The sequence below is a fragment of the Ambystoma mexicanum genome, chromosome 6q, assembly GCF_040938575.1.
Source record: "Ambystoma mexicanum isolate Mex_15411 chromosome 6q, UKY_AmexF1_1, whole genome shotgun sequence".
NCBI lineage: Eukaryota > Metazoa > Chordata > Amphibia > Caudata > Ambystomatidae > Ambystoma > Ambystoma mexicanum.
The window spans coordinates 152,584,029-152,596,236 of NC_090937.1; the positions used below are offsets into that span (position 1 = coordinate 152,584,029).

Here is a 12,208-nt window from a genome sequence, read left to right on the forward strand (position 1 = left end):
GCCACACAGTGAGCTGCAACCACCCCCGCGGGGTTTGAGAAGACGGCGCTGAAACCGGTGACTCGTACCTGAACGCAAGTTGACCCTCCGCCCCTCTGCACGCATCGTCAAGCGTGGGGCGGCGTGTATCGACAGTCAGTGTCCGCCGCCGCGTACCGCGAGCCAACACAGCTCACGCTGCGGACGAGGGAGACTCCCCATAACATACCACTGGAGACGCCACTGGTAGACGAAGAACCTGGGGGCATACAGTACGTTCCTGGGGCGGAAGCGGTGAGGCAACGGAGCGGACTGCGGCTTCAGCCATAATACGCTTCCTCCGTAATGCGGAGCTGGTGCCTAATAACTGTAAACTACCGTCTCATCCGCCGCTACCTTGTCAGTGCTACGGGCGGTAGAAGAAGTATCCCAAACAACGGAACTGAACAGACGTGGGGCCATACCCCAGTCCGAACATTGCCCACACCAACAGCTCGCCAATAGAAGCAAAGAGCGGGAGAAGAGACCAGCATAAGACTGCCCCGGTCAGCCTGGCGAAACAACCTTGGGCGGCCCGCGAAAACATCGGCACCGAGCGTTCGTCCTGTGAAGCTGTCAAACCTCCTGGGAGCATCTGTACCCTGGCGCTACTGTGCGACCTATCCAAGTGTGTGCGGCCACTACGCACCTCACTAAACTACTGCAGTGGCCCTGGGACACATCGGAGAAAATGGGGAAAGATAAAGCTAAGAAACTCTCGACACAGAGCAGAATGGAACAATATACAATCCCTTCGACACAGGTCCCCGACTACCATCCGGCCACCGTGGAAGAAGGACAACCGGGTAACGCAATCTCCCTGAGGGACATCATGGCCGCCATTGCAGACTCCCGCACGTCAATGGAGCAAAAAATGGATGGGATAAGCCTGGACATGTCCCTCCTCAGACACGATCTCCAAAAGCTGACGGCACGAACTGGCGAAGTAGAACAGCGCATCTCGACTACAGAAGATGGAGTACGAGACATGCAACACCAGCTCAGAAGCGTTACTTCGAAACTCAAACTGCTGGAAAGCCGAGTTGAAGACGGTGAGGGCCGCTCAAGGCGCAATAACGTGCGCATAATTGGCATACCTGAGAAAGCTGAAGGCCCCCGCATGGAGCTCTTCCTTGAACAATGGCTAACAGACCTATATGACCTGAGCTCCTTCTCCAAGTTTTTCTCTATAGAACGAGCACATAGAGTACCCACGGGTAGACCAACGCCTGGGGTGCCACCACGCACTGTAATTGCGAGATTCTTAAATTACAGGGACCGTGACGCCCTACTGCAACTAGCATGGACCAAAGGCCCGATCACCTTTAACGGGTCCAGGATCGCCTTCTTTCCGGACTACACGAGAGAGGTGCAGAAAGCGAGGCAGTCTTTCCACCAACTTAAAAAGCACCTGCAAACATTGGGGGTCAAATATGGCCTACTTTTCCCAGCACAGCTTAAGATTTACCACAAAGGCACATCAATCCATTTCAGTGATCCGAAGGAAGCATGGCAATGGGCGGAACAACATATAGAGGGGGACTGGTCAGCTCCCCGAGCCAGCAGGGGAAGAAACAACAGACCGCCCCCCGACCAACAACATGCACCCCGACCGCCCCCGGAACAAGACCTACCAGAGGACAGCGATGGATGACCCCTGTCACCACTCCTGGCGACGCCCAGCGGTATACCAGTGAGTACACAATGTACTACCCTAACACAAGCCACAAACCGTACCTGCTGACACGAATCAACACACTCCCTAAAATTGCGGCCGCAGGGTCGACTCACAGCCACACGCTAGAGGGGCCCCCACCCTCTAAGAGACACATCAGAGAGTAGCCCCAGTGGTGCTAACCCCTGATTGCACACCGCCAGGGTCTAGCATACATACACAAGTTGAGTTTATTGCATGTAAGGTGTCCAGTTGACACCCGTGGTTTTCTAGGTTCGGGCGACCGATGCTTCTAGTTGGGAGGAGTATGGGGTGGGGGGTAACGGGTTTGTTAAGTTTCATTACACACGGGACACGTCAGACACGAAACATATCAGGTCCAATCAGTATGAGCATAACTTATGGCCACAAGCTCGCGAGACGCGACACATCGTCATCGGCAGCACACGTATCCACTTCCACAAGCGGACATGGCATCACATAACAACACTGCTCATGCCCTCAGAACACTCCGACTCATGACGTGGAATGTCAATGGCCTTGGCAACGATATCAAACGGCGCCTGGTTAGGCAATTCCTTAATAGACGGGCACCAGACATAGTGCTTCTGACTGAGACCCATCTTGCGGGCACGGAATGCACCCTGTTCAAACGCACAAACTACAAGCTGACACTCCACTCAGGCTTCACGATGGGATCAAGGGGAGTCATGGTCCTGTTACACAAAAACCTTCCTTTCCAACTCACCACAGTGCGCCTGGACACTGGCGGCAGATACGTATATGTGACGGGCAGGTTGTGGGATCAATCCATCGCACTGTTAGCCACCTACGCACCACCAACCCAAATGGACCAACTGCTCACAGACATTGCCCCGCTGATCACGAACGACACTTCCAACCTGCTGGTTCTGGGTGGAGACTTCAATGAAGTCATGAACGTAACTTTAGACCGCTCACATTTACGCAACAGGAACCCCAACGCAACTACCCGACTCGCCACATTCACCAATGCACTGGGTCTATGCGACACATGGAGAGAACTCCACCCAGACACTAGGGAATACTCCTTCCATTCAGGGGCACATGCCTCCCTATCTAGGCTGGACTACTTTTTCGTCCCGGCCTCTGATTTACACAAGGTACAGGAAACAGACCTGCTCCCTAGAGGCATATCTGACCACTCCCCGCTTGAACTGAAAATCACAACATCCAGGCCGATTCCTCCGCCGAGCTGGCGACTAAATAACTACTACTTGGGGGACCCCGAGCTAGTGGATAAACTCCAGGAGAGCACAAACACATACTTTGAGCTTAATACACAGTCTGCTTCTAACCCTGAGACACTGTGGGAAGCCTACAAGTCAGTGCTAAGGGGTGAGCTAATATCATGGACGACTGCCCAAAAAAGAAAGCATCTAGGCAAGATACTTGAAGCAGAACAGCAAGTGAAGCAGGCAGAGGAAAAGCACATAAACAAAGACACACCAGACACAAACCGCACCCTGCTTCGAACACAAACGAAGCTCCAAAATACAGCAATGGATAACGCAAGACACGCACATACTGTGATGCGAGCGAGAATCTATGAAACGGGAGACAAAGCGGGGAAGATGCTGGCATGGCTGGAAAGGAAAGAGCAAGGGCGCAGCCATGTCTTGCGGCTGGAGACAGGAGAGCAAAACACTCGTGTAACGGACCAGGACATAACACAAGGCTTTGCAGAGTATTACGCAGAACTCTATGAGGCACCCAGGACTCGAATGGATGCCTCGATCATGGAGGAAATAGCCAACCCTACCTTAAATGCGGCGCAGCAGGAACTAATGGAGAGAGACGTCACAGAGGACGAGATTCTAAGCGCCATATCCAGCCTCCAAACCGGCAAATCCCCAGGTCCCAACGGCTTCCCGATCGAGCTATGGCGGAAGGTGGGGACCAATGTAATCGCTCCGCACCTGTTACGGATGTACCAGTATGCACGTGAAAAGGGCATTCTCTCACCTGACCTACGTGAAGCAACGATAATAGCGATACCCAAACCGGACAAACCCCCGAAACCTGCAGTTCATACAGGCCTATCTCACTTATCAACAGCGAAACAAAGATACTCGCCAAAATACTAGCAGACCGCCTCCAACAGGTCATTCCCTCTCTGATACACCAGGACCAGTGTGGCTTCATGCCACAGAGATCAACTCGCATGAATCTTTATATAATATACTCAGCCCTGGAAAGAGCCCACAGCATACAAGGCCCCTTGGCCTTACTTGCAATTGACTTTGAGAAGGCCTTTGACTCAGTGAGATGGGAAGCCATCTGGGACATAATGCACCGTATGGGCTTTGGCGAGAACTTCATAAGTTGGGTACGCCTACTATACAACCGCCCGACCGCCAGAACCAGGATCAATGGATGGCAATCAGATCCCTTTGGGCTGGGGAGAGGAACGAGGCAGGGCTGCCCACTGTCAGCCATGATCTTTGCGATCGCAATAGAACCCCTGGCAATTCTCCTGAGAAACACACCTGCCTGGGAAGGCTTCCGCTGGTCAGCAACCTGGGAGGACAGAGTATCACTCTATGCTGACGACCTGCTCATCTATCTGAAGGACCCAGCCAACTCCTGCCCCAGAGTTACGAGCATACTGGAGCAATATGGGGCATTCAGTGGCCTATGAGTGAACTGGGCCAAATCCATCCTATTCCCTATAGGGGATGCGCCTGCAACCAGTGCAATGAACGGCCCCTACCAGATCGAAATAGAGCAGTTCAAATATCTTGGGATACGTATCACGCAACAACTTGCAGACTATACATCCCTGAACCTTGCCCCACACGTAACAAGATTCGCAGAAGACACCCGCAACTGGATCTCATTGCCATTGACATTGTTGGGTAGAGCTGCACTATTCAAAATGATTGCCCTCCCCAAATTCTTGTACATCCTGCAAAATGCCCCTCTATATATCCCGCAGCAAGAATTCCATAAGCTCGAAGGCATCCTCAGAAAACTGCTACGGGGGGGCGCATCCGCGGATCGCTCTTTCCACGCTCCAAAGGTCCGTATGGGAAGGAGGGATTGGGCTACCCAGGCTGCAATCATACTACTGGGCCGGCCAGCTGACAGTGGTCAATGACATGCTGCATGGAGATGGGACACTTCCGCACATCAAGGCAATTAACCCCTACAACACAACAGCACCATTAGAACATCTCTACGGAAGCCTGGGTCGCCCACCGAAACCAGATATGGCGACACACATTGTGAGAATATGGAAAGAGGTACACCGACACCTAGGATGGGATGGGAAACTGACACTGGCCCAACCCCTATGGAACAATTGCCATCTTCCTGAAATACAAAAGCTACCTAGATGGCCCGAATGGGTCCAACGAGGAATCACCGCCATCGGGGCTGTGCTGCGGTAGGACAAACTTGCACCATTTGAAACATTACAAGAGAAATTTTCCCTCCCAGCCACAGAAAGATACCACCACACGCAATTGCAACATGCGTGGAGCACCCACCAACAAAATATACGGAACGTACCGGAAAGCTCCCCCCTTGAATGCAATATGGTGTCGGACCAGGTGAAGCGGAAAGTCACCTCCACCTTGTACAATGTGATTACATCCTTTGCGACACCAGAATTGACCAGCCTGAAGACCAAATGGGAACGGGACGTGGGACCGCTCCAGCCGGAAGACTGGGTGGAGGCCCTAATGTACCCGCGCGAGGTAACCATCTCTTCAAGACTGAGGCTGGTCCAACTAAAGATCCTGCACCGCGTCTATTACCCAAGAGTCGCCCTTTTCCGCTGGGGGAAGACGGCAGACGCACGCTGCCTGCGATGCAAGCGTGAGGAGGGCACATTCTTCCATATCCTATGGGAATGCAACAATATCCAACAACTCTGGCAGAAATGCTGTGACAAACTATCCAGCGTTATAGGCAAGACAATAGTCAGGTGCCCAAAACATCTCCTTCTGGGGATCTCTAATGAAACCGACCTGTCCCGGTATGAACAGATACTCTGCTCCACTGCAACGGCCGTGCTCAGGCGGAATATAGCACAACTGTGGGGCGCAGAACGCACTCCGGACTACGACCAATGGGTCGTGGATGTGGACATCTGCGCTGACATGGAACATCGTGTATATGCCGCAAGGGGCTGCCCGCAAAAAGCAAACAAAATATGGAGTCGCTGGGAAGACGCCAGCTAGAAGGCAGGTGTGCCACGGCAGACGCTAGGAACGGACAGGGCCGCATGATGCTGAATGAAGCGAGCCAGGAACATACTGATTGTGCCCCGAGTAACTCCTGCTCCTGCAAAGTATGACGGACCACTAGACAGCAGTCCCAGTTATCAAGAATTTTCTTTTTTTTTCTCTCTTCTTTCCTCTCTTTTGCTGTTTTTAATTTTTCTACCTGCTTCTCTCTCCTCTCCTGACCCTCCTCCTGAAAATGTTGATTGTATGACTGCTCCCTTGCTCCCACCCCTGATACACAGAGAGATGCATGTACTGTTAAGTTGTTTTCCTATGTTTAAAATCAATAAAGTTTTTGATAAAAAAAAAATAATGGCAAAAGCAAAATCATGGTCTTTACCCAAAAATGTAGACCCACAAAACACCTATGGACCTTTTCGTCTCAACCTTTAGAACAAGTTACATCATATAAATATTTGTGTCTCATTTTAAATGATAAATTAAAATGGGACTTACATTGGTCAGACTTAAAACAGAAATGTAATATATCAGTTAGTGCACTCAGCGCATTTATTGGATGTAACAATGGCTATTGTACATCTGCCATCTTATCTATCTATAACGCTAAGATCGTGGCCATGCTTTCCTATGCAGTCGCAATCTGGGGTCATAAATTCAAGAGACAGCTTATTACCTTTGAAGCCAAACTACTAAGGAAACTATTCCGTCTTCCCCAATGCGTCAGTGTTCAATACTTTTATCTTGAATTTAACATCCGTGGCATCTGGAATGTATACATAGCCCAATGCGTATTGTTGTTTCAGCGTCTATTTACTGTACCAATGGAAACTATAATTACTTCTTATATGTTGGCCTTTTTACATCTTGATGATAAGATTCCCATAGGCACTATTGGCTTATTAAAATTGTTACACATCAAATGGTTATATGAGGAAACTGATAACTGCATATATGGTGATGTCACGCTATGGCTGAAAACTAAGCTATGCCGTGCTGCATTCATGGAGAATATGCTTCACATTGGGAATATGTCTTCTACCCATGACTACTGTAATGAGAGAATATCTAGAAACTTTCCCCCGCTCTATATAACAGCTTATCCAAGCCTGCATATTTTCCGTTTTTATCTACTAATTAAATTTTATGTAACAGCGGTTTTATTGCCTTGGTACTGGAGTTCGCAAGCGACTCATCGTCACACCTTTTGTCGGCTATGTGTCAATTTAGTGAAAGAGTCAATTTGTCATGTAATTACAAAATGTGAATCTCATGTTTTATTGAGAACAAAATACTTTAAAGCGTATAACAAGGCTGGTATTACGACAGATGTCCAACATTTATGGTCTGCTTTTATGCAAGGAAATGACATAAATTTAATATATTTTCTAGTACGATTTTATCTTCATGTTGCTGAAATTTTGAAATGTTTACGATAGTTTTAATATGTTGTACCTTTTGTATATTTTGCTAGTTGTATATGTTTATCCTGCCATTATTTGTATGAACCATATCTAAGATGTTATACAAAGCCTTGTTGCTATATGTATATCTAATAAACAAATCAATCAATCAATTATTGCCATGCCACCCATCTTCTTACATAATGCCCTCTGCATTTTCTGGTGCTCTTTGGGTATCTATCTGAATAGGCGACTTGAGGGGTTGATTGTTAGAACCTTTTCTATTTTCCGTGTAATGCTACACATTGTTATCCTCAGTATCTCTTTTCCTCTACTGCCTTCCCCCTGAGCGAATTGAAGGTGGAGATCACGCACAACCCTCCGGTAGGTACGTAGCCCACAGAGCTAGTTTATCAGGATTGGACGTGGAGTGCATATTAGGGTGTGTGCAGAACCCTTCCAGCTATCTCATTGGGATTTGGAGGTAGTGCTTTAAAGAAAATGAAAGTTGTTTGTATAGCTGCAATATCACATCAGAGGAAGTGTTTTTTCCCCCTCATTTCGATTGTGACAACCCTAACCAGGGCAAACATTTCACGTATAACTAACCCCAATCAGGGCAGACACACATGCGATTGTTGAGCATCGGTGGAAAAATACTTTCCCCAGTGTCAGAAGCAGCCTCACCAAAGCTCGGGAGGTAGCTCAGCGGCAACATGCTTGCCTTGGAAGCAAGACGACACGGAGCAATACTGGTTCGATCCCCGGGTCCACGCTTAATAAATAACCTATCATATCATAAAGCTGTTTTACCTAACGAGGTTTACCAACCACAGTTTGGTTGATCTTTTTCTAGCATGGGTCCAGCCTCACACTTGTGTCAGGTCCATCTAAAGTAGCATGCATTATTTTTGTATCACTTTAGCAGTGTTTCCCGAAGCTCGAAATGATGGTTACATGGGAGCTACATGCCTTTATGTATATAATCTTATTGCAAGTCTGCTCCCTCATCTCCCACTACATATTGCACCGCCATGCTCCCCATTTACAACACTGGGTCTGCCACACTCCCCTTGCATAGCTGGCGTCTAATCTGGAATCAAACATGTAGGCTTCTGTGCCTCGTACCTCCCATGTGTCTCCACGGATAAGTGGTGTATGTTAGGGAGAATTTTCATTTCTGTGCTAATTCCCTTCACCTTAGAGACCCCCAGCTCTTTTGCTGGACTTAGGACTTTTTAATGTTAACTCCTGGGTGAGTGTGACCTTTTATTCCCTCTCTCATGTGTTTTTACCTGATTTGGATTTTGTGTTTCGCTGTCCGGTGACACACAGCACCTTCAGTGCAGTGTCACTGAGAAATTCTTTGGACCTTCAAAGAGAATTCATTAATATGGCTTTCACCTTGGCGGGGGGGGGGGGTTGGACATGGCCTTTAACAGCCCTCAGTCCTCGCAGAGGCCCTCGTTACGCTCAGGCCTACCTTGGCTCCGGCTGGCAGGCCATTAAAGGCTATGTCCGCCCCCACCCAGCCAAGGTGAAAGCCATATTAATGAATACTTTTACCCACAGAGTTTAGCATCATCACGCAGTGCAACTGCTTTGCCGACAATCACAAACATTGTATTACATTGTTTAGGCAACCGCAAAACAGCCTTATTAAATGTAAACATGAGTACACAGTTAAAAAGAGAAATTAAACATGTAGTACTAATGGCAATACATAAAACAACAAAACAGGAAGTAAACGTATGTGGTTATTAAACAAGAGGAAGATAACCATGGGGCGCAATGGCAACCCCTGAACGCCATCTAGGATATAGCAAATAACAAAATAACATGTTCAAGGAAAACAAATATAAAATGGTATGAGGATATAATAGAGTGGGAACATAAGTAACCATGATAACACCAACATAACCATGTAGTACATTGAACTGGTACCCATTCATATCAGAAAAATGAACATCAAGATAGTATAACATGAATGAATACAGGGGATAGTGTGCACAATAGTAAGTGAATGTCTAGAACAAGATTTTGCAGAACATAGTCACACAGCGACATTGACAAGACAAAGGAGAGAAGAGATACAAAAAGGACCTATTACAACTTGTATACTATATATGGAGGATGAGATCCAGTTTCATGGTAAGAGAAATGGTGACCAAACGAAAAGAAACGAATCACAAAAGTCCAAACAAATGTAACAGTTCCTGTAATGCTCTTCATTCATTCCATTAGGAAGTAAGGAGACCAAAAGTTCAATCCACAATTATTCACTTTGTAGTAGGCGTAAACCCATATTGCTGCTATGATGCAGTTTCTTCATTACTTCCAAGACAGCACATTGTATATACGATGCATTCTTTTGATCCTACATGAAATGTTTATCAATCGAGGATTTTGTATTCTTCTTTTCAATGTTGGACTTGTATTTCTTCCAACTTAATTTTGCTTCCTGTGCACTTTGGCCAATGTCATAAATATTGCAAGGGTATTTTATTGTGATTTTCTCCACATCCACATCTTTCCCCAGTCAATTATTGTGTAATATATCCCCTTTGATCGAGTTGCGGCAGTTACCACAATTAGGCATAGCAAAGTAACCTTCTTTCGTGTTCTTACATTTCGGCAGGAGGAAATAAGTAGCCAGCAAAGGCATGTTTGCTTACTGTGGCCTGGCATTGTATACTAGAGTTAAGGGCACATTCAACATGATGAGCATTCTTACTTGTTGTAGGGCATTTTTGTAGTCAACAAAGACATGTTATTTTACTGTAGCATGGCATTTTATGGCATTATGGGCAAAGCCAACATAAAGAGTGTTCCGTCTCGCGGGTGGGGGTATTTTTGCAGCCAGCAAAGACATGACTTGTTACTGTGGCATAACATTAGATACTGGTGTTAAGAACAAAGCCAACATGATGAGAGTTCTGACATGTGGGGGAGAGATTGCATTTATGTCGCCAGCAAAGACATGTTTTCTTGTTTTTGCATTGCATTTTTCTCATGGTTTTAAAGACAAAGCCAACATCCTAAGTGTTCTTTCCAAGAGGGAGCATTTGAGCAGCCAGCAAAGATTTGTTTTCTGACTGTGGCTTGGCCTGCTTTCCTGTCGTTAAGGGAAAAGTCAACTTGATGAGTATTCTTACATGGCCATACAGGCCTGCGTTGGTGCAAACCAGTATGGACAGGTTTTCTTATTGTGGAATGGCTTTATTTTACTTTTTTACAGGCATTAAAGGTAGCGCAAACAGGATAAGTGTTCTTACATGGCAACATTTGCATGCATTCGTGCAGCCGGTCTGGGCATGTTTTCAACAAATCCAGACTGGCTACACCAAAGCAGGTCAGTATGGCCATGTAAGAACACTATGATTTTGTCGTATGGCATTTCTTTGCTGGCATCAAGGGCAAATCCAACATGATGAGTGCTCTTGAATGACCATACTGGATCACATTGGTGCAGTCTTTGCATATTTTCTTACTGTGACATGGCATTTTTACTGGCATTAAGGGATTAAGGCCAAAGCCAACAGGGATATGTTCTTCATTGGAGATAATGACATATATTGGCAGAGCCATCATGGACACGGTTTCTTATAGTATCATTAATAGCATTAAGGGCAAAGAAAACATGAGCATGTTCTTGTGTGGGAATACTGGCATATTTTGGTGAAGGCAGCATGGACATGCATGGACACAGCATATTAATGTTTTTTTATATGGGCATATAGTGAGCAAAGGCACGTAAACATGCCTTGGAAAATGCTCCTGTGCACGGTTGGTGACTTGCAATCTAATGGATTTCTTCAAGTCTTTCCCTTCAAAACAGTTTGTAAACTTTGTGGCTTTTTACACAGTTGTTCTCTAAAATGCTACATTTAAATCCATTTTTTTAATACAAATGTTCTCCATCAGCCTAGCCAGCCAGATTACTGGCAAAAGGTTTACTTTACTTCTGCCCAATCTAATCTGAGTGAATTTTACTCTGCTGTTTAGCTAACAGCCATAGCAATGTTTACCGATACCTGGGGACCACGGAAGGAGATTTAATCTACTCAATTCACAGACACAAGGTACAAAGAATGTTCAGCTTTCAGGGGCACTTCCTATCTGAAGCTGAGGCATCCCTAAGTACTGATGGAAGAAACATACCATCCGCCTAGAAAACCTCGGCTCCCTGAACAATCATGGTGCCCCGACCTCTTCCTGGGGCTCAAGCTGGTGCAGGGCCAATCCAGCACTCTAGCAGCTGGCTCTCCACCACAGTTTATGCTATTCCTCAGTATCGGGAAGCATAATTACAGGGACACCTCCAGACATCTCATAACAAGGAGCTCTGCAGTCACAGGCATGGGCTTCTGACTTACTCCCACAGGAACTCTGCCTTCTCTCCGTCTTTTCCCAAATTGTAACAGGACCTGCTCATACTTGCACAAACTCTGCCCTACCTTTACCCCGCTCTCTCAGGTAGCCAACATCCACCGCTGCCTGTTTATTGAACATCTACCTTCTGACACCTTCGATTCTTTCTGTCTGTTCCCAGGAAAGATATATCAATTTAAATTTGTTTTATTTTATTTTATGTATTTATATAGCCCCGCAGGCATCACGGCCCATTACATATAGACAGGCACAAAAAGGGGTTACAGGACAAACATGGTAATCTAGCTATGCGTGTCAGTGTTTAGGTAAGGAGTTGCTGCCTAAGTACTCTAGTACTCAACTATTTAAAAAGCAGGGTTTTGAGTTTCTTTCTGAAACATAGATAGTTGGATTCTACTCTCAAATGGTAGTTCATATGAAGAAAAGAAAGGCCAGCAGAAAGCATGAGGTTGCCTAGCTTGCTCATTTCGAACTGACCTTCTGTTCTATTC

At 46.5% G+C, this 12,208-nt stretch overlaps 1 protein-coding gene across 1 annotated transcript in view; it reads left to right on the plus strand.

The window, feature by feature from the left end:
- The window catches only part of PARM1 (prostate androgen-regulated mucin-like protein 1), a 313,841-nt gene that overhangs the window by 205,593 nt on the left and 96,040 nt on the right, over positions 1-12,208 (plus strand). The window lies entirely within an intron of this gene.